The sequence below is a fragment of the Macaca thibetana genome, chromosome 1 (assembly GCF_024542745.1).
Source record: "Macaca thibetana thibetana isolate TM-01 chromosome 1, ASM2454274v1, whole genome shotgun sequence".
NCBI classification, from domain to species: Eukaryota; Metazoa; Chordata; class Mammalia; order Primates; family Cercopithecidae; genus Macaca; species Macaca thibetana.
Genome location: NC_065578.1, coordinates 134,173,999 through 134,199,618, shown reverse-complemented (window position 1 = coordinate 134,199,618; position 25,620 = coordinate 134,173,999). Strand labels below are relative to the sequence as shown.

At 40.2% G+C, this 25,620-nt stretch overlaps 1 pseudogene; it reads left to right on the top strand.

Moving 5' to 3' along the window:
- The first annotated feature begins 2,228 nt into the window (after window positions 1–2,228).
- On the top strand, window positions 2,229–2,346 carry LOC126944042 (uncharacterized; annotated as a pseudogene).
- The last annotated feature ends 23,274 nt before the right edge of the window (window positions 2,347–25,620 follow it).

Genomic DNA, 25,620 nt, shown 5'->3' with positions numbered 1-25,620 from the left:
ACACCACGCTGAACGTGATCTAGTCTGATCTCGGAAACTAAGCAGGGTCTGGAATGGTTAGTACTTGCATGGGAGACTATATGGGAATACCGGGTGCTGTAGGCTTTTTTGCTTTCTTTCTTGTCTTTCTTTCTTTTGTACCTTCTTTTCTTTCCTTCTCTCTCTCTCTTCTTTCTTTTTTCTTTTTTTCTTTCTCTCTTTCTCTTTCCTTCTTTCTTTCTTTCTTTCTTTCCTTCTTTCTTCTTTTTTCTTTCTTTTCTTTCTCTTTCTTTCTTCTTTCTTTCCTTCTTTCTCTTTTTTTTCTTTCATTCTCTTTCTTTCTTTCTTTCTCTTTCTTTCTTTCTTTCTTTTTTCTTTCTTTCTTTCTTTCTTTCCTTCTTTCTTTCTTTTTCTTTCTTTCTTTCTTTCTTTCTTTCTTTTCTTTTTTCTTTCTTTCTTTCTTTCTTTCTTTCTTTCTTTCTTTCTTTCTTTCTCTCTCTCTCTCTCTCTCTCTCTCTCTCTCTTTCTTTCTTTCTTTATTCCATTCTTTTTTTCTCTCTTTCTTTCTCGGCTCATTTCAAGCTCCACCTCCTGGATTCCTGCCCTTCCCCCTCTTCAACCTCCTGAGTGGCTGGGACTAAAGGCGCCCATCCCCATGCCTGGTTAATTTTTTATTTTTAATAGATATTCTCCCACCTCGGCCTCCCAAAGTGCTGGGCTTACAGGCATGAGCCATTATACCTAACCATCAGTGTTTTGTATGTCTTCTCACATGACCCACCTTTCCAGCCTGTTCTAGCCCATCCCAAACACACTCCACCATATCCCAGCCTGCTGATAAGGGCCTTTAGCTGAGAAAGTCTCTCCCTGTTCACACCTTTATCGCTCTTGGTCTCTAGCTCTCTCACCCTCACTTTTTCTCTTCTTTCCCCTCCATCTCGTGGTTTTCTTGCCGCCTTCTCTCTCTATCTCTCTGTCTGTGTCTCACAGTCCCCGTTCGATGTCTTTCTCATCTCTGTTTCTCTCCCTCCCTCCTTTTCTGTCTCTACATCTCCCTCTCACTTGCACTCCTTTAAGCTGTCTGTGGCTGTATTTTTCTGGGTTAGTGTTTTGCCCCGCACATGTACCTGTGAGTGTTCTTGTGTGGGGTGCGTTTGCTCATGGGGTTGGTGGGGGTGTGTCTGAGTGTGTCAGATCTTCTTTCCCAGAATCAGGCTGGTGGTTCTAGTGCCAGAGTGGGCAAAGAAGGGCCCCATGCCCTCTTGCCCAAGGGCCAGTTCTTCATTGTGGTAAATGAGGGTAGTGAGGGTGTTGTGAGAAAAATGTTCCATGTGGCTGGGCAGGCTATTTGCCCCTGGGATCGTGGGCACTGGGCACTGCTGTGTTGGAGCCCACCAAGTTTTGAGTGGTCCTGATATGCTGGAAGTTTGGGAGCATGGGAGCGAGGGGAAAGCTGCAGATGAGAAGCTCTGGGGTACCCAACTGAGTGCCTTGGCACGAGCTTGGCAATGATGGCTGAAATCAGGCAGGCATAGCAGAGCCTGGCTCTTGGGGCAGTCAGATGCCTCTCCCAGTGTCTGGTATGCCACTCTGAAGGTGCCTGACATCCTCTGATCTTGGAGCTAACAGTGTCAGGCCTGGTTGGTACCTCAGAATACAGTGTTCTGTAGTTTTTTTTTTTTTTTTTTTTTTTTTTTTTTTTTTTTGGCTTTTCAGCTCCCTCCCTTACCCCTATTGTGGCCATATTTCCCAACAGCTCCATGAGTCTGCTCCTGCTTTTGTGCTCACCTGTGCCCCTCCGCAACCTGGGACCTCCTCCTGGGAGTCTGCCACTGCGACACCACCAGGTAGAAACATTACATTGCATTTGCCACACCATTGCCCTACCAGGAGTCTGGCTCCAATTTGTTGTTTGCCTGGCCTGTCCTGACAGCTTTGGGTGGGTGGGGCGAAAGGGTGCCATGCAGGAGGGGTGGCAAGGGATCCAAATCAATACCTCAGCAGCAAGACTAGGACAAGAGGACATCCCAGAACCGTGGGCCCTGGGCCCTGGCACCTCAGAGCACAGCCTGTTCTGAGTGAGCCCAATGCAGTGGAAGCTCGGAAGCTCAAGAGCCAGGGGAAGGATGTGGGTGAGCAGTTCAGTGGTCTCTTATTTTAGTCCCACCACCCCAGTCTGGTGGTGACTGCTGGAACCAGGCAGGTGTGACTGGGCTGAGCTCTTGGGGCTGCCAGGCAACTCTGCTCGTGTCTATGGCCATACCACATTGAATGCGTCAGATTTCGTGTGATCTCAGAATCTAAGCAGGGTTGGGCCTGGTTAGTACTTGGATGGGAGACCACCTGGAACACTGGGTGCTCTAGGCTTGTGGTTTTTTTTTTGTTTCTTTGCTCCCTCCATTCTCCCTATCTTTCTCATGCTTCCCAACCGCTGCCTAACTTTGCTTTCCTTTTAAGCCCCCCTCATTGGCCCCTTCCAAAGCCCCGAACCTCCTCCTGGGAGCCTGCCCCTGCATTGCCAAAGGATAGCACCATCCCAGCACTTCTGTCTCAACACCATCCCTCCAGGAGCCAGGCTACTGCTGGGGCAGGTCAGAACTTGACAAGCAAATTTGCAGACCCATGTTATTTGCTGTCAGAGGTGTCTTCCCACTCCCAGAATGGCCAAGCAATTCAATTTACTAATTGAACACTGCTGCAGCAGTCTACGCCATGGGAAAGAGAGGGCAGGGGAAGTAGTTACCACACAGGCCAGCTTAGAAGCCTGGTCCACAACACAGAAGCTGCTCATCCGTGGAAAGGACATTGCTTGCCCACTCATGTGGATAACAGTCCATTTGCACCCATATTTCCATTGTTACTATGTGTAAACTGCAGTCCTGAGCACACAAGTGAGGTCCTGGCATGCTTGGGTACACTAGGTGCAGTAGGCTTTTTCCTCTGGCTTTCCCATTCCCTATTCACCCTATTTTCACCAAGTTTCCCACCACCCCCTGGGTGACCAAACCACAGATGGGGACCTTTTCCTGGGAGTCCGCCCTACCAGCACAGGCAGGCAGCAGCATTCCACCACTTCTGCTTCACTACTGCCCCACCAGGAGTCTGGCTCCAGCCTGGGCAGGCCAGAGCAATAACCCAAAGGCAGGGCCATATCCCAAAGGCACAGGTGCGTGTTTCCTGACATCTGGGGTGTCTTCCTTCTCTCGGAATGCCCACGCTATCCAATATATTCATAAGGAGTCACTGCCACAGTCTTAACTGGGAGAAAACACAGGCAGGAGCAGCGGGTTCCAAAGACACCAGACAATATCTCCACTCCAGAATGCAGGGTCTGCTCATCTGGGGGAGGAACATTGATCTCAGTCAACAGGAAAACTGTCCCTGTCCACCCAAATTACCACTGCCACCAATGAGTAAACTCCAGTCCCAAGGACATGAGAGCGACACAGCCCTCAGGCACCATGGGCAGGCTCAGAGCATGTTCTTGCCAGATGGGTGGGTAAACTCTGAAAACCTCAAGGCCCATGGTACTAACAGCATAGGTTGGAGTCAACTAATGAAGGACCCTACGAAACCTGCCCCCAAAACAACCAACCAATACAAGAAAAACACCTCTCAGGGCTTTGTCTTTCTGCATAGGCCACACAGCCACCATGTTCTGGGCCAGTCCAAGCATCCTCCACATTCTCCCAGCCTGTTCATTGGGTTCATGCCAACCAGAGCAGGGCACTACAAATTTAAGTCTCTTTAGGTCCCTCACCCTGACTATTTCTCTTCTTTCCCCTCAACTTCGCACTCTTTTTTCTGATTCGACACACTGCTTTTGTAGAATCTGCGATGGGATATGTGGAAGCCCATTGAGGTCTATGGTGAATTCCAAATATCCCCATATATAAACTAGAAAGAAGTTAAACCGTTGTTTTGATTCAGCCTGTTGGAAACACTCTTTTTGTAGAATCTGGGTAGGAACATTTGAGAGCACTTTGAGACCTATAGGGAAGAAGCAAATATCCTCAGATAAAACCAAAAAGAAGCTTTTTGTGAAACCACTTTGCCATGCATTGATCCATCTCACAGTGTTTGATTCAGCAGAGGGAAAATTCTCTTTGTGAGAATCTGACAAGAGAAAATTGGGCGGGAGTCCATGGGAACCTGCTGTTAAAAATCTAATATCAGCAGATAAAAACTAGATAGAAACTGTGAAACAGCTTTTGATGCTTGAATTCATCTCACAGAGTTAGAATTTTACTTTCTTTAAACAGGTTGGAAACATTTTTGTAGAATCTGCAAAGGGAAATTTGGAAGCCTATGGTGGCCTATAGTGAAAAACAGTATATCCCCTGATAAAAACTGGAAAGACGAAATCTGTGAGACTGCGTGGCAATATGTGTACCCATCTCACAAAATTAAACTTTTCTTTTGATTCAGCAGGTTGTAGAATCTTCCAAAGGATATTTGGGAGCCCACAGAGGCCTGTAGAAAATAACTACATATCCCCAGATAAAAACTAGAGAGAACTGGTATGTAAAATCAATTTTCAATGTGTGGATTCATCTCACAAAGTTAACCACTTCTTTTGATTAAGCAGGTTTGAAACACTTTTTCTGTAAAATCTGTAAAGGGACATTTGGGAGCCCTTTGAGCCCTATAATGGAAAATCAAATATTCCCAGCTCATACTAGAAAGAATGTGTCTGTTAGACCCCTTTCAAAGTGCGGATTCATTTCACAGAGATAAAGTTTTCTTTAGATTAACAAGGCTGAAAACACTTTTTAGGAAAATCTATTAAGGTATATTTCGAATCCTTTCGGAGCCTATAGTGAAAAGCTGTGTATCCCCAGATAAAAATTAGAAAGAAGCTATCTCTGAAACCACTCTGCAATGTGTGGATTCATCTTAGCAGGTTGGAAACATTTTGTAGAAACTATGATGGGATATTTTGGAGTCCATAGAGGCCAAAGGGGGAAAAAAAAAGTCCAAAGAAGAAAACAAAAAAGAAGCTATCTGTTAAGCCTCTTCCCAATGTGTGGATTTATCTCACAGAATGAACTCAACATTTCTTTTGATTAAGCAGGTAGAAGACACTCTTTTTGTAGAATCTGTGAAGGTGCGGTTGGGAGCACAATGAGGTCAATAGTGAAAAATTGAATACCACAGGTAAAACTAGAAAGAATCTTATCTTTGAAACTGTTTTGCAATGTGTGGATTCACCATGACAGAATTAAACCTTTATTATAATTCAGCAGATTGGAGACACTGTTTCCGTAGAAAGTGCAGAGAGACATTTGGGAGCCCTATAGTGGAAAACTGAATAGCCACAGGTTAAAAAGTAGAAAGAGGCAGAAGTTATCTGTGAAATGGGTTTGTGATATGTGTCTTCATGTCACTGAGGCAAATCCTTCTTTGGATTCAGCAGGTTTTGAACACTTTTTGTACAATCCGCAAAATTATAAGGAAGTCCTTTGAGGTCTGCAGTGAAAAACTTAATATCTCCAGATTAAAAACTGGAAATAGGCAGGGTGCGGTGGCTCAAGCTTGTAATCCCAGCACTTTGGGAGGCTGAGATGGGTGTATCACGAGGTCAGGAGATCGAGACCATCCTGGCTAACACGGTGAAACCCCGTCTCTACTAAAAAATACAAAAAACTAGCCGGGCGAGGTGGCGGGCGCCTATAGTCACAGCTACACGGGAGGCTGAGGCAGGAGAATGGCATAAACCTGGGAGGCGGAGCTTGCAGTGAGCTGAGATCCGGCCACTACACTCCAGCCTGGGTGACAGAGCAAGACTCTGTCTCAAAAAAAAAAAAAAAAAAAAAAAATAGAAATTATCTAGGAAACTGCTTTGCAATTTGTAAATTTATCTGAGTTCCACATTTCTTTAGATCCAGCATACTGAAAACACTTTTATTGTAGAATCTACTTAAGAATTTTTGGGAACATATTTTGTCTCCTAAGTAACAATTTTCCAAGGAATAAACCAGAAAGAAGTTATCTGTGACATGTAGATTCTTCTCAGAAAGCTAAACCATCCTTTTGATTAAGCATGTTTAAAATAGTCTTTTGGTAATATCTGCAAAGGAACACTTTTAACTGCATTGTTACTAATAGTGGAAAACAGAATATCCCCAGATAAAAGTTGGAAAGAAGCTGCTGTGAATAGTGCTGAATAAACATTCGTGTGTTATTGTGTTAATAGCAGAGTGATTTATAATGCTTTTGGTATATACCAAGTAATGGGATGGCCGGGTCAAGCGGGATTTCTAGTTGTAGATCCTTGAGGGATCACAAAGACTTGGAATCAACCCAATGTCCATCAGAGACAGACTATTAAGAAAATGTGGCATATATACACCATGGAATAATCTGCAGACATAAAAATTTATGAGTTTGTGTCCTTTGTAGGGACATGGATGCAGCTGGGAAATAGTATTGTCAGCAAACTACCACAAGAACAGAAAACCAAACGTTTCTTTTGATTCAGCAGTTTGGAAACACTGTTTTTGTATATTCTGTTTGGGAAAATTTGGGAGCCCCTTTGTGGACTACAGTGAAAAAGAGAACATCCTCATATGAAAGCTAGAAAGAAGCTATCCGTGAAACATTTTGCAATGTGTGGCTTCATCTCACAGAGTTGAAACTTAGTTTTTGAATTCTTCCTGTGGGAAACACTCTTTTTGTAGAATCTCCAAAGAGACATTTTGGAGCACCTTGAGGCTTAGAGTGAAAATGGAAAAGGCCCAGATAAAAACTAGAAAGAAGCAGTCTGTGAAATCACGTTAAGTCACGTGGATTTATTTCACAGAGTTAAAACTTTCCTTTGATTCAGTGTGTTAGAAACACTGTTTTTTTTTTGAGTCTGTGAAGGGATATTTGGGAGCCCCTTCAACCCTATGGAGGAAAACAGTATATCTGCAGACAGGAACCACAAAGAAGCTATCTGTGAAACTATATTACAACATGTTGATTCAGCTCACGGAGTTCAATCTTTATTTTTATTCAACACTTTGGAAACATCTTTTTTGTAGGATCTGAGAAAAGATATTTGGGAGTCCCCTAGGGTCTGTAGTGGAAAATTAAATATCCCCCAATAAAAACTAGAAAGAAACTATCTAGAAGGCTGCATTGCTGTTATTGGCTTCATGTCACAGGGTAAAATCCTTCTTTTGGTTCAGCAAGTTGGCAACACTCTTTTTCTAAAATCTGCGTAAAACACTTTAGAACCCATTGAGACCTATAGAGAAAATTCGAATATCCTCACATTAACAACTAAAAAGACTCTACCTTAAAAACCATTTTCAAAGGTGAGGATTCATCTCACAGAGTTAAACAGATTTTTTTTTAATTATCAGGTTTGGAGTACCGTTTTGGAGACTCTATGGAGACATAATTTGAAGTCCATTGAGGCCTATACTGAAAATATTTTATCCCCAGATAAAACCAGAAAGAAGCTATCTGTGAAACTGAAACTCCTTTGAAATTTGTGGGTTATTCACACAGTTAAATATTTCTTTTGATTCAGCATTTTGGAAACACTGTTTTTGTGCAATTTGTGGAGGGACATTTTGGAGCCAATTGAGGCATGCAGTTAAAAACGACGTATTCCCCGAGAATACTAGAAAGAAAATATCTGTGAAACCACTTTGCAATGTGTTGATTCCCCTCACAGAGTTCAACATCTCTTTTGATTCAGCAGGCTGAAAACCCTCTTTTTATTGAAGCTGTGAAGTGATATTTTGCAGTGAATTGACATCTATAGTGAAGAATATAGTATCCACAGATAAGAACTACAAACAAGCTCTTTGAGAAAATATTTGTGATGTCTGTATTCATCTCCCAGTGATAAACCTATCTTTTTTTTCAGCAGGTTGGAAACACTCATTTTGGAGAATCTGTGAGGGGACATTTCGAAGCCCTTTGGTGCCTATAGTGCAAAAACAAATATACCAGATGAAAGTAGAAAGAAACTATTTGTGAAAATGCTTTGCCATTTTTGGATTTATCTCACAGAGTTAAACTTTTTTTAACTTCAGCAGTTGGAAACACTTTTTGTAGAATCTGCAAAGGGGCATTTGGGAGTTTATTAAGGCATTTAGTGAAAAACCGAATGTCCCCACATAAAAGTTAAAGAATCTGTGGAACCAGTTTGCAATTTGTGGATTCATCTTACAGAGTTAAACCTTTTTATTGTTTCAGTAGGTTGGTAACACTGTTTTTGTAGAATCTGTGAAGGGGCATTTGGAGTACTTTGAGGCCTAAGGGAAAACAGTATAACCCATGATAAAATCTAGAAAGAAAAAAAAATCTGTGAAACCACTTTGGAATATGTGGATTGATGTCACAGACTTAAATGTTTCCTTTGATTCAGCAGGGTGGAAACACAGTTTGGAAGGCATATTTGGGAGCACCATTAGGTCTATAGGAAAAAAATTCCCCATATAAAATCTAGAAAAAAATCTATCTGTGAAACCTCTTTGCAAACTGTGCATGCATTTCACAGAGTTCAAACTTTCTTTTGTTTCAGCAGATTGTTAACGATATTTTTGAATAATCTGTGAAGGGATAATTGGGAACCCAATGAGGCTTATATTGAAATTCGAAATAACCTCAGATAAACACTAGGAAAAACCGATTTGTGAAACTCATTTGTGATATGTGTGATCATCTGACAGAGATAAGCTTTTCTTTTGATTATGCAGGTTGGAATCATCTTTTTGTGGAATGTGTGAAGAGACATTTTGGAACCCCTTGAGACCTATAGTGAAAAACGGAATATCCTCAGACAAAAACTGTAAAGAAGCTATCAGTGAAACCGCATTGTGATGTGTGGATTCTTCTAACAGAGTTAAACTTTTTTTGATTCAGCAGTTTAAAAACACTGTTTTCTAGAATCTGTGAAAGGACATTATAATGGCCATTGATGCTGATAGTTAAAAATTTAATAGCCAGAGAAAAAAACTAGGAAGAAGTTACCTGTGTAACCACCTTGTGATGTATGTTCATCTCACAGAGTTAAAACTTTCTCTCGATTCAACAGTTGGGAAGTCCTTTTTGCAGAATCTCTGTAGGGATATTTGGGACCCCACTGAAGTCTATAGGAAAATCATAATATCCCCAGATAAAAACTAGAAAGAATCTATCTGTAAAACAACTTTGTAGTATGTGGAGTCATCTCACAGGGTTAAATCTTCCTTTCGATTCAGCAGTCTGAAAACACTCTTTGTAAAATCTGCGAAGGGACATTTTGTAAGACATGCGGTCTTCTAGTGAAAAAACAAATATCCTTTATAAAAATTAGAAACAAGCTATCTGTGAGCGCTGTGTGCTTGTTGGATTCATCTGAGTGAGATAAAACTCTCTGTTGTTTCTGTATTCTGCAGGTGGGAAGCACTCTTTTTTTAGAACCTGAGTAGGGATATTTGGCTTCCATTGATACTGATAGTTAAAAACAGAATATGCATAGATAAAACCTAGAAAGAAGATATCTGTGTAACAGCTTTGTGAAATGTGGATACATGTCACAGATTTCAATGTTTCCTTTGATTTAGCATGTTGGAAACACTGTTTTTGTAGTCTTTGAAGGGTCTTTTGGAGGCAATGTAGGCATATACAAAAAAAATTCAATATCCAAAGATAAAAACTATAAAGAAACTCTCCGTGAAACTGATTTGCAAAGTGTTGATTCACCTTACAGAGTTGAACTTTTCCGTGTTGCAGCAGGTTGGAAAACCTCTTTTTGCAGTGAGTGTAAAGGGATATTTAGGAGCCCATTGAGGCCTAACCTGAAAAATGGAGTAACCCCAGATAAAAACTAGAAAGAAACTGTCTTTGAAACCATTTTGTGATGTGTGAATTCATCTCAGAGAGGTAAACTTTGTGTTGATTCAGCATGGTGGCAACGTTCTTGTCTTTATTATTATACTTTAAATACTAGGGCACATGTTCACAACGCACAGGTTTGTTACATATGTACATGTGTGCCATGTTGGTGTGTTGCACCCATTAACCCGTCATTTGCATTAGGTATATATCTTAATGCTATCCTTCCCCCCTCTACCCACCCCATGACAGGGCCCTGTGTGTGATGTTCCGCTTCCTGTCTCTAAGTGTTCTATTGTTCCATTCTCACTTATGAGTGAGAACACGTGGTGTTTGGTTTTTCCTCTTTGCGATAGATTGCTGAGGTGATGGTTTCCATATGTTGTCAGTTTTTAAAGGAGATGTGGTGCTGAGAAGAATGTATATTCTGAGAAGTGAGAATAAGTGAGATGTGGTGCTGAGAAGAATGTATATTCTGTTGACTTGGGGTCAAAAATTCTGTGGAAGTCTATTAGGTCCACTAGGTGCAGAGCTGAGTTCAATTCCAGGATGTCCTTGTTAACTTTCTGTTTCGTTGATTTGTCTAATATTGACAGTGGGGTGTTAAACTCTCCCATTATTATTGTGTGGGAGTGTAAGTCTCTTTTTTTTAAATATATTTTTTAATTTATTTATTTATTATTATACTTTAAGTTCTAGGGTACATGTGCATAATGTGCAGGTTTGTTACATATGTATACGTGTGCCATGTTGCTGTGCTGCACCCATCAACTCGTCAGCACCCATCAACTCGTCATTTACATCAGGTATAACTCCCAATGCAATCCCTCCCCCCTCCCCCCTCCCCATGATAGGCCCCAGTGTGTGATGTCCCCCTTCCCGAGTCCGAGTGATCTCATTGTTCAGTTCCCACCTATGAGTGAGAACATGTGGTGTTTGGTTTTCTGTTCTTGCGATAGTTTGCTAAGAATGATGGTTTCCAGCTGCATCCATGTCCCTACAAAGGACACAAACTCATCCTTTTTGATGGCTGCATAGTATTCCATGGTGTATATGTGCCACATTTTCTTAATCCAATCTGTCACTGATGGACATTTGGGTTGATTCCAAGTCTTTGCTATTGTGAATAGTGCTGCAATAAACATACGTGTGCATGTGTCTTTATAGCAGCATAATTTATAATCCTTTGGGTATATACCCAGTAATGGGATGGCTGGGTCATATGGTACATCTAGTTCTAGATCCTTGAGAAATCGTCATACTGTTTTCCATAATGGTTGAACTAGTTTACAATCCCACCAACAGTGTAAAAGTGTTCCTATTTCTCCACATCCTCTCCAGCACCTGTTGTTTCCTGACTTTTTAATGATCGCCATTCTAACTGGTGTGAGATGGTATCTCATTGTGGTTTTGATTTGCATTTCTCTGATGGCCAGTGATGATGAGCATTTTTTCATGTGTCTGTTGGCTGTATGAATGTCTTCTTTTGAGAAATGTCTGTTCATATCCTTTGCCCACTTTTTGATGGGGTTGTTTGTTTTTTTCTTGTAAATTTGTTTGAGTTCTTTGTAGGTTCTGGATATTAGCCCTTTGTCAGATGAGTAGATTGCAAAAATGTTCTCCCATTCTGTAGGTTGCCTGTTCACTCTGATGGTAGTTTCTTTTGCTGTGCAGAAGCTCTTTAGTTTAATGAGATCCCATTTGTCAATTTTGGCTTTTGCTGCCATTGCTTTTGGTGTTTTAGACATGAAGTCTTTGCCCATGCCTATGTCCTGAATCGTACTACCTAGGTTTTCCTCTAGGATTTTTATGGTATTAGGTCTAACATTTAAGTCTCTAATCCATCTTGAATTAATTTTTGTATAAGGAGTAAGGAAAGGATCCAGTTTCAGCTTTTTACTTATGGCTAGCCAATTTTGCCAACACCGTTTATTAAATAGGGAATCCTTTCCCCATTCCTTGTTTCTCTCAGGTGTGTCAAAGATCAGATGGCTGTAGATGTGTGGTATTATTTCTGGGGAATCTGTTCTGTTCCATTGGTCTATATCTCTGTTTTGGTACCAGTACCATGCTGTTTTGGTTACTGTAGCCTTGTAGTATAGTTTGAAGTTAGGTAGTGTGATGCCTCCATCTTTGTTCTTTTGACTTAGGATTGTCTTGGAGATGCGGGCTCTTTTTTGGTTCCATATGAACTTTAAAGCAGTTTTTTCCAATTCTGTGAAGAAACTCATTGGTAGCTTGATGGGGATGACATTGAATCTATAAATTACCTTGGGCAGTATGGCCATTTTCACGATATTGATTCTTCCTATCCATGAGCATGGTATGTTCTTCCATTTGTTTGTGTCCTCTTTTATTTCACTGAGCAGTGGTTTGTAGTTCTCCTTGAAGAGGTCCTTTACATCCTTTGTAAGTTGGATTCCTAGGTATTTTATTCTCTTTGAAGCAATTGTGAATGGAAGTTCATTCCTGATTTGGCTCTCTGTTTGTCTGTTACTGGTGTATAAGAATGTTTGTGATTTTTGCACATTAATTTTGTATCCTGAGACTTTGCTGAAGTTGCTTATCAGCTTAAGGAGATTTTGGGCTGAGACGATGGGGTTTTCTAAATATACAATCATGTCATCTGCAAACGGACAATTTGACTTCTTCTTTTCCTAACTGAATACCCTTGATTTATTTCTCTTGCCTGATTGCCCTAGCCAGAACTTCCAACACTATGTTGAATAGGAGTGGTGAGAGAGGGCATCCCTGTCTTGTGCCAGTTTTCAAAGGGAATTTTTCCAGTTTTTTCCCATTCAGTATGATATTGGCTGTGGGTTTGTCATAAATATCTCTTATTGTTTTGAGATATGTTCCATCAATACCGAATTTATTGAGCGTTTTTAGCATGAAGGGCTGTTGAATTTTGTCAAAAGCCTTTTCTGCATCTATTGAGATAATCATGTGGTTCTTGTCTTTGGTTCTGTTTATATGCTGGATTATGTTTATTGATTTGCAAATGTTGAACCAGCCTTGCATCCCAGGGATGAAGCCCACTTGATCATGGTGGATAAGCTTTTTGATGTGTTGCTGAATCCGGTTTGCCAGTATTTTATTGAGGATTTTTGCATCGATGTTCATCAGGGATATTGGTCTAAAATTCTCTTTTTTTGTTGTGTCTCTGCCAGGCTTTGGTATCAGGATGATGTTGGCCTCATAAAATGAGTTAGGGAGGATTCCCTCTTTTTCTATTGATTGGAATAGTTTCAGAAGGAATAGTACCAACTCCTCCTTGTACCTCTGGTAGAATTCAGCTGTGAATCCATCTGGTCCTGGACTTTTTTTGGTTGGTAGGCTATTAATTATTGCCTCAATTTCAGAGCCTGCTATTGGTCTATTCAGGGATTCGACTTCTTCCTGGTTTAGTCTTGGAAGAGTGTAAGTGTCCAGGAAATTATCCATTTCTTCTAGATTTTCCAGTTTATTTGCGTAGAGGTGTTTATAGTATTCTCTGATGGTAGTTTGTATTTCTGTGGGGTCGGTGGTGATATCCCCTTTATCATTTTTAATTGCGTCGATTTGATTCTTCTCTCTTTTCTTCTTTATTAGTCTTGCTAGTGGTCTGTCAATTTTGTTGATCTTTTCAAAAAACCAACTCCTGGATTCATTGATTTTTTGGAGAGTTTTTTGTGTCTCTATCTCCTTCAGTTCTGCTCTGATCTTAGTTATTTCTTGCCTTCTGCTAGCTTTCGAATGTGTTTGCTCTTGCTTCTCTAGTTTTAATTGCGATGTTAGAGTGTCAATTTTAAATCTTTCCTGCTTTCTCTTGTGGGCATTTAGTGCTATAAATTTCCCTCTACACACTGCTTTAAATGTGTCCCAGAGATTCTGGTATGTTGTATCTTTGTTCTCATTGGTTTCAAAGAACATCTTTATCTCTGCCTTCATTTCGTTATGTACCCAGTAGTCATTCAGGAGCAGGTTGTTCAGTTTCCATGTAGTTGAGCGGTTTTGATTGAGTCTCTTAGTCCTGAGTTCTAGTTTGATTGCACTGTGGTCTGAGAGACAGTTTGTTATAATTTCTGTTCTTGTACATTTGCTGAGGAGTGCTTTACTTCCAATTACATGGTCGATTTTGGAGTAAGTACGATGTGGTGCTGAGAAGAATGTATATTCTGTTGATTTGGGGTGGAGAGTTCTATAGATGTCTATTAGGTCTGCTTGCTGCAGAGATGAGTTCAATTCCTGGATATCCTTGTTAACTTTCTGTCTCGTTGATCTGTCTAATGTTGACAGTGGAGTGTTGAAGTCTCCCATTATTATTGTATGGGAGTCTAAGTCTCTTTGTAAGTCTCTAAGGACTTGCTTTATGAATCTGGGTGCTCCTGTATTGGGTGCATATATATTTAGGATAGTTAGCTCTTCCTGTTGAATTGATCCCTTTACCATTATGTAATGGCCTTCTTTGTCTCTTTTGATCTTTGATGGTTTAAAGTCTGTTTTATCAGAGACTAGTATTGCAACCCCTGCTTTTTTTTTTGTTCTCCATTTGCTTGGTAAATCTTCCTCCATCCCTTTATTTTGAGCCTATGTATGTCTCTGCGTGTGAGATGGGTCTCCTGAATACAGCAGACTGATGGGTCTTGACTCTTTATCCAGTTTGCCAGTCTGTGTCTTTTAATTGGAGCATTTAGTCCATTTACATTTAAGGTTAAGATTGTTATGTGTGAACTTGATCCTGCCATTATGATATTAACTGGTTATTTTGCTCGTTAGTTGATGCAGTTTCTTCCTAGCATCGATGGTCTTTACATTTGGGCATGTTTTTGCAATGGCTGGTACAGGTTGTTCCTTTCCATGTTTAGTGCTTCCTTCAGGGTCTCTTGTAAAGCAGGCCTAGTGGTGACAAAATCTCTAAGCATTTGCTTATCTGTAAAGGATTTTATTTCTCCTTCACTTATGAAACTTAGTTTGGCTGGATATGAAATTCTGGGTTTAAAATTCTTTTCTTTAAGAATGTTGAATATTGGCCCCCACTCTCTTCTGGCTTGTAGAGTTTCTGCCGAGAGATCTGCTGTTAGTCTGATGGGCTTCCCTTTGTGGGTAACCCGACCTTTCTCTCTGGCTGCCCTTAAGATTTTTTCCTTCATTTCAACTTTGGTGAATCTGGCAATGATGTGTCTTGGAGTTGCTCTTCTCGAAGAGTATCTTTGTGGCGTTCTCTCTATTTCCTGGATTTGAATGTTGGCCTGCCCTACTAGGTTGGGGAAGTTCTCCTGGATGATATCCTGAAGAGTGTTTTCCAACTTGGTTCCATTTTCCCCCTCACTTTCAGGCACCCCAATCAGACATAGATTTGGTCTTTTTACATAATCCCATACTTCTTGCAGGCTTTGTTCATTTCTTTTTCTTCTTTTTTCTTTTGGTTTCTCTTCTCGCTTCATTTCATTCATTTGATCCTCAATCGCTGATACTCTTTCTTCCAGTTGATCGAGTCGGTTACTGAAGCTTGTGCATTTGTCACGTATTTCTCGTGTCATGGTTTTCATCTCTTTCATTTCGTTTATGACCTTCTCTGCATTAATTACTCTAGCCATCAATTCTTCCACTTTTTTTTCAAGATTTTTAGTTTCTTTGCGCTGGGTACGTAATTCCTCCTTTAGCTCTGAGAAATTTGATGGACTGAAGCCTTCTTCTCTCATCTCGTCAAAGTCATTCTCCGTCCAGCTTTGATCCGTTGCTGGCGATGAGCTGCGCTCCTTTGCCCGGGGAGATGCCCTCTTATTTTTTGAATTTCCAGCTTTTCTGCCCTGCTTTTTCCCCATCTTTGTGGTTTTATCTGCCTCTGGTCTTTGATGATGGTGATGTACTGATGGGGTTTTGGTGTAGGTGTCCTTCCTGTTTGAGAGTTTTCCTTCTAACAGTCAGGACTCTCAGCTGTAGGTCTGTTGGAGATTGCTTGAGGTCCACTCCAGACACTGTTTGCCTGGGTATCAGCAGCAGAGGCTGCAGAAGATAGAATATTTCTGAACACCGAGTGTCCCTGTCTGATTCTTGCTTTGGAAGCTTCCTCTCAGGGGAGTACTCCACCCTGTGAGATGTGGGGTGTCAGACTGCCCCTAGTGGGGGATGTCTCCCAGTTAGGCTACTCAGGGGTCAGGGACCCACTTGAGCAGGGAGTCTGTCCCTTCTCAGAGCTCAACCTCCGTGTTGGGAGATCCACTGCTCTCTTCAAAGCTGTCAGACAGAGTCATTTGCATCTGCAGAGGTTTTGGCTGCGTTTTGTTATTGTTTACTGTGCCCTGTCCCCAGAGGTGGCGTCTACAGAGACAGGCAGGTTTCCTTGAGCTGCTGTGAGCTCCACCCAGTTCGAGCTTCCCAGCAGCTTTGTTTACCTACTTAAGCCTCAGCAATGGCGGGCGCCCCTCCCCCAGCCTCGCTGCTGCCTTGCGGGTAGATCACAGACTGCTGTGCTAGCAATGAGGGAGGCTCCGTGGGTGTGGGACCCTCCCGGCCAGGTGTGGGATATGATCTCCTGGTGTGCCTGTTTGCTTAAAGCGCAGTATTGGGGTGGGAGTTACCCGATTTTCCAGGTGTTGTGTGTCTCAGTTCCCCTGGCTAGGAAAATGGATTCCCTTCCCCCTTGCGCTTCCCAGGTGAGGCAATGCCTCGCCCTGCTTCAGCTCTCGCTGGTCGGGCTGCAGCAGCTGACCAGCACCGATCGTCCGGCACTCCCCAGTGAGATGAACCCAGTACCTTAGTTGAAAATGCAGAAATCACCGGTCTTCTGTGTCGCTCGCGCTGGGAGTTGGAGACTGGAGCTGTTCCTATTCGGCCATCTTGCTCCGCCCCTCTGTAAGTCTCTTTTTAAGTCTCTAAGGACTTACTTTATGAATCTGGGTGCTCCTGTATTGGGTGCATTTAGATTTGGGATAATTAGCCCGTCTCGTTGAACTGATTCCTTTACCATTATGTAATGACCTTCTTTGTCCCTTTTTAACTTTATTGGTTTACGATCTGTTTTATCAGAGACTGGGATTGCAACCTCTGCCTTCTTTTGTTTTCTATTTGCTTGATAGCTCTTCCTCCATCACTTTGTTTTGAGCCTGTGTGTGTCTCTGCTCGTGAGATGGGTGTTCTGTATACAGCACACAGATGGGTCTTAACTGTTTATCCAATTTGCCAGTCTTTGACTTTTAATTGGAAATTAGGGTGGAGTATTGTCCCCTACTGTTTTCTCGCTTGTAGATTTTCTGCCGAGAGATCCGTGGTTAGTCTGATGGGCTTCCCTTTGTGGGTACCCCGACCTTTCTCTCTGGCTGCCCTCAACATTTTTTCTTTCTTTACATCTTCGTTGAATCTGACAATTATGTGTCTTGGAGTTGCTCCTCTGGTGGAGAATCTTTGTGGCGCCCTCTGTATTTCCTGAATATGAATGTTGGATTGCCTTGGTAGGTTGGGGAAGTTCTCCTGGATAATACCCTACACAGTGTTTTCCAACCTGGTTCCATGCTCCCCATCACTTACAGGTACACCAATGAGACATTGATTTGTTCTTTTCACATAGTTCTATATTTCTTAGAGTGTTTGTTCATTTCTTTTTACTCTTTTTTCTCTAAACTTCTCATTTCATTTCATATATTTGATCTTCAGTCACTGATACCCTTTCTTCCAGTTGATCGAGTCAGTTACAGAAACTGCTGCATTAGTCATGTAGTTCTTGTTTTCAGTACCATCAGGTCATTTAAGGACTTGTCTATGGTGGTTGTTCTAGTTTTCCATTCTTCTAATTTTTTTCAGTTTTTGTCTTCTTTGCGATGATTCTGAACTTCCTCCTTTAGCTCGGATGTTTCATCCGCTGAAGACTTTCACTCTCAACGCCTCAAAGCCATTCTCTGTCAAGCTTTGTTCCATTGTTAGTGAGGAGCTGCCTTCCTTTGGAGGGGGAGAGGTGCTCTGATTTTTAGAACTTTCAGGTTTTCTGCTATTTTTTTCCCCATCTTAGTTGTTTTACCTACCTTTGGTCTTTGATGATTCTGACGTACAGATGGGATTTTGGTGTGTATAACTTTTCCGTTTGCTCTTTTTCCTTCTAACATTCAGGACCCTCAGTTGCAGGTCTCGGAGTTTTCTAGAAGTCCACTCCACACTCTGTTTTTCTGGGTATCAGCAGCCGAGGCTGCAGGATAGAGAATATTGCTGAACAGCAAACGGCAACATTCTTTTTGTAGAAACGGTGAACGGATATTTTGGAAAGCATTGGGGTCTATAGCGGAAAACCGAATCTCCTTAAAGAAAAACTGGAAAGAAATCTGGAAACCACTCTGCAATTTGTGGATTCACCTAACAGAAATAAACCTTTCTTTTGCTTCAGTAGGTTGGAAACACTTTTTTTATAGAAAATGTGAAGTGACATATTGAAGCCCATTGTGACCAACAGTCAAAAACAGAATATCTCCTGATAAAATCTAGAAAGAAACAATTTGTGAATCTGCTTTGTGACCGGTTGTTTCATTTTACAGACAAACCGTTATTTGAATCGGCATGTTGGAAACTTTTTTTGTAGGTCGTGGCGAAGAATATTTGGTAGCCCACTGACCTAGTCAAAAACTGAATATCATGAAAAACTGGAAGGAAGCTATCTGTGAAACTACTTTTTGATATGTCCATTCATCTCAATCTATTCTTTTGATTCAGCATTTGGAAACACCCTTTTTAAACTATCTGCAAAGAAATATTTCTTAAGAAACATTTAACTCTATGAGATAAAGCCACACATTGGAAAGAAGTTTCACCAATAATTTCTTTATCTTTTTTTCTTGGGACTTCAATTTTTCCCAAAGTCCTAACAGGGCTCTCAAATGTCCCTTCAAAGATTCTACAATAAGTGTGTTTCCAACCTGTTGAATAAAAAGAAAAGTTTTACTCAGTGAAATCAATCCACACAACACAAAGCATTTCACTGGTAGCTTCTTTCTAGTTTTTATCAGGGCACATTTTTTCACCATAGGCTACAAGGGACTCTAGTATGTCTTTCACAGATTCTACAGAAACAGTGATTCCAGTCTGCTGAATCAAAAAATAATTTTACCTCTGTGAGATGAATGCACATAAAACAAAGCAGTTTCACAGACAGTTCCTCTCTATTTTTTATCTGGGAATATTTTGTTTTGCACCATAGACCTCTAGTGGCTCCCACATATCCTTTAGCAGGTACGACAAAGGAGTGTTTCCTGGCTAATTAATCAAAAGAAAGGTTTAACTCTGTGAGATGATTCCACACATCACAACTTGCTTTCACAGACAACTTCTCTCTAGAATTTATATATGCATATTCTGGTTTTCACTGTAGGCAACAATGGGATCCCAAATGTGCCTTGTTAGTTTCTAAGAAAAGTGTTTATAACCTGCTGAATAAAAGAAAGAGTTAACTCTGTGGGATGAATCCACAAATTACACAGTGGTTTCACACTTCCTTCTAGTTTTTATCCAAGGGTATTCAGTTTTTCACTCTAGGCCCCAATGGGCTTCAAATGGTCCCTTCCCAGATCTAAAATAAATGTTTTTTGCAAACTTCTGAATCAAAAATTTACTTTTGTTAGGTATATCCGTGCATCAAAAAGCAGTTTCTTGTTTTAACTGGAGATATTCATATTATCACTAAAGGCCAAAATGGGTTCCAAAATTTCCCATTGCAGACACTACAGATAGAATGTTTCCAACATTCTGAATAGAAAGAAAGGTTTAACTCTGTAAGATGAATCCACATATCACAAAGCTGTTTCACAGATAGAGTCTTTCTAGTTTTTATCTGGTGCTATTACATTGTTCACTGTATTCTTCAAAGGGCTTCCAAATTTTCTTTTGCAAATTATACAAAAATAGTATTTGCACCCTGCTAAATGAAAAGAAAGTTTTACTTTTGTTAGATGAAGCCACACAGACCCAAGAACTTACCCAGCTAGCTTCTTTCTGTTTTTATCCGTGCATATTCTGTTCTTTTGATAGGGCTCAATGGGCTCCCAAATTTCCCTTCACAGAGTGTACCAAAAGAGTGCATCCAATCTGTTGAATGAAAATAAATGTTTCACTGTGTAACAGAAACCCACACATCACAAAGCAGTTTCACAGATAGCTTTTATGTGGTTTTCATCAAGTGATTTTCAGTTTTCTCTTAGAAACCTCAATGGGCTCTAAAATGTCCCCTCACATATGCTGCAAAAACAGTCTTTTCATTTTCTGAATCAAAAGAGAGTTTGAACTAAGTGAATTGAATTCAGACAGAACTATGCAGTTTCATACATAGATTCTCTGTGGCTTTTGCATGGAATATTTTGTTTTTCACTATAGGCTTCAACTGGCATCCGTATGTCCCTACACAGACTCATAAAAAAGAGTGTTTCCTATCTGCTGAATAAAAATTTACTCTGTGAGTTGAATACATACATCAAAAAGCAGTTTCACAACTAGTTTCTTCCTTGTTTTATCCGGGGATATTTACATTATCATCATAAGTTCTCTAAAGGTCTCTTTGCAGTTTCTCCAAAGGATCGTTACAACTTACCCAAACATCACAAAGCAGTTTCACAGATATGCTTTTTCTAGTTTTTTTTTTTTTTCCTGCGAAATATTTAGTTTTTCACTATAGGCCTGAATGGGCTCCTGTATGTCCCATTGTGGATCCTGCAAAAAGACGGCTTCTGCGCTGCTGAATGAAAGGAAAAGTTTTCTTTTTGAGATAAATCCACTTATTGCAAATTGATATAACATTTTCCTTCTTTCTAGACTGAATCAAGGGATAGTCAGTTTTTCCTTATAGGTCTTAACGGTCTTATAGTGTCTCAAACCTGCTCCTTTGCAGATTCTACAAAAAGTGTGTCTCCAACCTACTGAATCAAAAGAAAAGTTTAAATCTTTGAGATGAATCCACACATAGCAAAGCAGTTTCACAGATAGCTTCTTTCTATTTTTTATTTGTGTACATTCTTTTTCACTATAAGCTGATATGGGCACCCAAATATAACTTCAGAGATTCTACAAAAAGCGTATGTCCAACCTGCTGAGTCAAAAAAGTTTAATTCTGTGAAAGAAATCGACACATTGCAAACAATTTCACAGATACCTTCTTTGTAGTTTTTAACTGGGGATATTCCTTTTTTCCCTATGTGCTACAATGGGCTCTAAGTGTCCTTTCACAGATTCTATAAAAAGAGTCTTTCTAACATGCTGAATTAAAAGAAACATTTAGCACTGTGAGATGGATTCGCTCATCTCAAAGCAGTTTCACAGATCGGTTCTTTCCGGTTTTTATCTGAGGCTACATTGTTTTTCACTTTAGGCCTCAATGGCTTCCACTATGTCCTTTTGCAGATATTACAAGAGAGTGTTTCCAGCCAAATAAATCAAGAAAAACCTTTAACCCGGTGAGATGAATTCACGTATACCAAAGTGGTTCCACAGAGAGCTTCTTTCTAGTACTTACTCACGGAGATACTTTGTTTTCCACTGCAGGCCTAAAAAGCCTCCAAAATGGCCCCTCACAGATTCTGAAAAAGAGCGTTACCAACCTGTTGAATCAAAAGAAACGTTTAACTCTGTGATATGAAAGCACATATCACAAAGCAAATTCACAGATATTTATTTCAAGATTTTAACTGGACATACTTTTTTTGCGTATAATCCTCAATGTGTTCACAGATTTCATTTCACAAATTCTAAAAAAGGATTTCCCAAAGTACTGAATCAAAAGAAAATTTTCACTCTGTGAGATGAATCCACACATTGCAAAGCAGTTTTGCCGATAGCTTCTTTGTAGTTTTCATCTGTGGATAGACGGTTTTTATCCTGTAGGTTTCAATGGGCTCAGAAATGTCCAGGGTCGATTAGAGAAATAATTCCTTTCCAACAAGCTGAGTCAAATGAAATTAAATTCTGGGAGATGAAGCCACACATTGGAAAGTGATTTCACAGTTTCTTTCTAGTTTTTATCCAAGGATATTCGGTTTTTTCACTATAGGTTTCAAAGGCCTCTCTAGTGTCCCTTAAATGATTTTTCCAAAAAAATAGAGCCTTTCCAATCACTTGAACTAAAAAAAAAATTATCTGTACAAGATGAATCCAGACATCACAAAGCGGCTTAACACAAAGTTTTTTCTAGTTTTTGCTTGACGGTGTTCCCTTTGTCGCCATAGGCTTCAATGAGTTCCAAAATATCCCATCTCAGATTCCGCAAAGAAAAAGGTTTATCTCCATTAGTAAATAAGCAAATCCCAAAGCAGTTTCTCAGAAGGCTTCTGTCCAGTTTCTATCTGAGGATATAAGCTTTTTAACCATAGGCCTCAATGCTTTTCCGAATATCCCATTGCAAACTCAAAGAAAACAGTGTTAGCAAAGTGTTCAATGAAAAGCAAGGGGTAATTCTGTGAGATGAATTCAACCACACAAAGCAGTTTCTCAGAAAGCTTCTTTCAAGTGTTTATGTGCGAGGGTAAAACCCTTGTGGCCATAGGCTTCATTGCATTCCAAAATATCCGTTCTCAGATTCCAAAAAACATTGATACCAATCTGCACCCTCAAGAGAACGGTTTACCTCTATGAGACGAATGCACACATCACAAAACAGTTTCTCAGAAAGCTTTTTTCCAGTTTTCATGTGACGATACTTCATTTTTTATCATAGGCATCAAAGTGTTCCTGAATATACCAATGCACAATTCACATAAAGAGTGCTACCAAACTGGTCAATGTAAATAAAAGTGTACCTCTATGAGACGAATTCACGCATCACAAAGCCTTTTCTCAGAAAGCTTCTTTCAGTTGTATTCTGATGGCATTTAATTTGTGACCTTTGGCTTCAAGGCCATCCAAAATATCCCTTCTCAGATTCCACAAAACAGTGTTTACAAACAACTCCATGAAAATTTTGGTGTAACTCTGAGAGATGGACTCACACTTCAGAAAGCAGTTTGTCAGAAACCTTTCCAGTTTTCATCTGGGGATGTTTCTTTATTCACCTTAGGCCTCAAGGTGCTCAGAATTATCACATTGCATATTCCAAGAAAACTGAGTAAGAAAACAACTCAATGAAAAGAGTAACTCTGTGAGATGAATTAACACATCACACAGCAATTTCTCAAAGGGCTTCTTTCTAGTTTTTATATTTGGATATTTCCTTTTCATCATCGCTTCACGGCCATCCAATATATCCCTTCTCCGATTTCTACAAGACATTGCTAACAAATTGTAATATGAGAGTAGTGTAACTCTGTGAGATGAATTCACGCATCATGAAGCTGTTTCTCAGAGACCTTCTTTCTATTTGTGTTCTGAGGATAATTCCTTTGTCACCATAGGCTTCAAGGCGATCAAAAATATCCCTTCCCAGATTATACAAAAAGAGGGCTTACAAACTGCTCCATGAAAGGAATGTTATATCTCTGTGAGATGAATTAACACATCACAAAGCAGTTTCTCACAGAGCTTCTTCCTAGTTTTTATCTGAGGATATTACCTTTGTCCCCATAGACTTCAAAGTGATCCAATATATCACTTCTCACTTTCCATAAAAATGTTGATGCTAGCTGCTCCCTCAATGGAAATGTTTAACTCTATGGCTGAATGCACACATCACAAAGCAGGCTCTCAGAAGGTTTCTGTGCCATTTTCATTGGAGGATATTTCCTTTTCCACCATAGGCCTCAGTGCGATCCAGGATATCCCACTGCAGATTTCATGAAAAACAGTGTTATCAAGTTGCTCAATGTAAAGAAAGGGGTTCGCCTGTGAGATGAAATCACACATCACAAACAGATTTCTCAGAAAGCTTCTTTCTAGTTGTACTCTGAGGATAATTCCTCTCTCACCATGGGCTTCAAGGCCAACCAAAATATCCCTTCTCAGATGCCAAAACACCAGTCCTAACAAAGTGCTCCATGAAAAGTAAGGTGTTAACTCTGTGAGATGAATAGGCCCATCATGAAACAGTTTCTTAGGATGCTTCTTTCCAGTTTTCATCTCAGGATATTTCTATTTTCTCCTTAGGCCTCAATGCCCTCCCAGATTATCACATTGCAGACTCCATGGAAACAAGGAGAGTACACAGCTCAATATAAAGCAAAGTGTAATTCTGTGAGAGGATTTCACACATCACAAAGCAGTTTCCCACAAAGTTTCTTTCTAGTATTCATCTGAAGATGTTTCGTTTTTCACTAAGGCCTCAAAGTGCTCCAGGATATCCCATTGCAGATTCCACAAAAACAGTATTAGAAAACTGCACAAAGAAGAATAGAGGTAACTCTGTGAGATGAATTGACACAGGACAAAGCCGTTTCTCAGAAAGCTTCTTTCCAGTTTGCATCTGAGGATATTTCATTTTTCACCTTAGGCCTCAATCTGCTCCTGAATATCCCTTTGCAGATTCCACGAAAACAGTGTCAACAAGCTGGTAAATTTAAAGAAAACTGTATCTCTGTGATACGAATGCACACAACATGAAGCAGCTTCTTAGAAAGATTCATTCCAGTTTTCCTAGGATGTTTTGCTTGTCACCATACCCACAAGGTGCTCCTGAATATCCCAAAGCGTATTCCCTGAAAATAGTGTTAGCAAAGTGGTTAATGAAAAAAGATGAATTCACACATCTCAAAGCTGTTTCTGAGAAAGCTTCCTTTTAGCTTTATCTGAAGTTATGCCCTTTGTTGCCATAGCATTCAATGCACCAAAAATATTTCGTCTTAGATTCCACGAAAATATTGATACCAAACTGCTCTCTCAACAAAAACATTTATCTCTATGAGATGAATGACCGTATCAAAAAGGCACCTCTCATTAGCCTTCTCTCCTATTTTTTATCTGAGGATTTTTCCTATTTCACCCAAGGCCTCAATGCACTTTGGAATACCCAATTGCAAACTCCATGAGAAGAGTGTTGGCAAAGTCCTCAATGAATAAAAGGTGTACTTTTTTTCACACATCACAATAGTAGAGACGGGGTTTCCCCAGTTCGCCAGGCTGGTTCCAAACCACTGACATCAAGTGATCCATCCTCTTTGGCCTACCAAAATGCTGGGATTACCGGCATGAGCCAGTAGGCTGGCCTGCAGTTATTTTCATCTGTGTCTTTACATTTGTATGTGTTTGAGAGTGAAAATATTTTTAATTTTTTTTCTCCCTAGTACTATCTAGCATAGTGATTTACACAGTAGGCCCAAAATAAATGGATGATGCTACTCAGATTGTAGTTTACAGAAATACAGCTAGCTGCCATAGCTATGAAAACACGGGAATAGAATTCATGGGATTCTGCCTCAAAAACATATATGTTTGTTTCTTTTATTCCAGAAAGACAACAGGAAGCGAATCTTTTCTGGCATTCAGATTACAGGAATCCTCCACCTGCGCAATTACCTGGGAGCCATTGAGAAATGGTTGAGGTTACAAGATAAATATGACTCTGTATTATACAGCATTGTTCACCTACACTACATTACTGGCTCCCAAGACCCAGGTGTCCTTCAGCAGAGCATCTTGGACATGACTGCTGTCTTTCTTGCCTGTGGCATAAATCCAGAAAACAGCAAACTTTTCAAGCAATCTCAGGTAATCTTCTCATAATAGAACTGAGAAAATATTCATTTGCAGATTATTTGAGGAAAAAATATTGAATGGTTCACACAGCTCCTGCTTGTGATTTTTAAAAAGGTTTTGAAATTGACTTTTTCAAAAGTGATTTTTTTTTCAGATTAATGTTTTATTTGTGTTTATAGCTTTGACTATCATTGTATTATAAGAGTATTTTTCATGTTTCCTCTACTGTATTTGGTGAGTTTATGATGACTCACATAC